At 36.8% G+C, this 1,201-nt stretch overlaps 1 protein-coding gene across 1 annotated transcript in view; it reads left to right on the top strand.

Moving 5' to 3' along the window:
• LAMA2 (laminin subunit alpha 2) overlaps nt 1-1,201 on the top strand; it is a gene marked incomplete at its 5' end in the record, with an annotated part of 713,189 nt that overhangs the window by 408,355 nt on the left and 303,633 nt on the right. The gene's annotated exons all lie outside the window — the stretch shown is intronic.

Raw genomic sequence — 1,201 nt, forward strand, 5'->3', positions numbered from 1 at the left:
CATCATCTGCTGTCTTAACTTCTGCTTCCATTAGTGTTGATAGTGGAAACAAGTAATATGAAATTATTGACAACTTCAATCTTTTCTCCATTTATCATGATGCTGCTTATTGGTCCTGTTGTGAGGTTTTTCATTTTCTTTACATTAAGTTGAAATCCATATTGCAGACTGTAGTCTTTAATCTTCATCAGTAAGTGCTTCAAGTCATCCTCACTTTCAGCAAGCCAAGTTGTGTCATCTACATATTTCAGGTTGTTAATGAGTTTTCCTCCAATCCTGATGGCACTTTCTTCTTCATATAGTCCATCTTCTCAGATTATTCGCTCAGCATACAGATTAAATAAGTATAGTGAAAGGATACAACCCTGACTCACTCCCTTCTTGATTTTAAACCATGCAGTATCTCTTAGTTCTGTTTGAATGACAGCCTCCTGGTTTATGTACAGTTTCCTCAGGAGTACAATTAAGTGTTCTGGAATTCCCATTCTTCTCAGTGTTATCCATAATTTGTTATGATCCACACAATTGAATGTCTTTGCATAGTCAATAAAACAAAGATGAACATCTTTCTGTTATTCCTTGCTTTCAGCCAACATACATCTAACATCAGCAATGATATCCCTTGTTCCACTTCTTTTGAATCCTGCTTGCATTTCTGGAAGTTCTCTGTCAATATACTGCTGCAGCCATTTTTGAATTATCTTCAGTAAGCTTTCACTTGCATGTGATATTAATGATATTGTTCAATAATTTCCAGATTCTGTGCAATCAGCTTTCTTTGGAATGGGTACATATATGGGTCTTCTCCAGTCAGTTGGCCAGGAAGCTGTCTTCCAAATTTATTGGCATAGATGAGTGAGTGCCTACTGTGTGGCATCCATTTGTTGAAACATCTCAGTGGGTATTCTGTCAATTCCCGGACCCTTGTTCTTCACCAATTCCTCCAGTGTAGCTTCAACTTCTTCCTTCAGTAGCATTGGTTCTTGATCATATGCCACCTCCTGAAATGGATGAACATTGACCATTTCCTTTTGGTACAGTGACTCTGTATTGCTTCCATCTTCTTTTGATGTTTCCTGCATTATTCCATATTTTGCACATAGAATCTTTCAATATTGCTGCATCTGGCAAAATCCCACAGGTCATGAAATGAAGCATTAGAAAAGGATTAATAGTTTTCTTTTTTGTTATTTAAAAGGAA

The sequence above is a fragment of the Orycteropus afer genome, unplaced genomic scaffold (genome assembly GCF_000298275.1).
Source record: "Orycteropus afer afer isolate SDZICR_OR568_19922 unplaced genomic scaffold, OryAfe1.0 scaffold00182, whole genome shotgun sequence".
Taxonomy (NCBI): Eukaryota; Metazoa; Chordata; class Mammalia; order Tubulidentata; family Orycteropodidae; genus Orycteropus; species Orycteropus afer.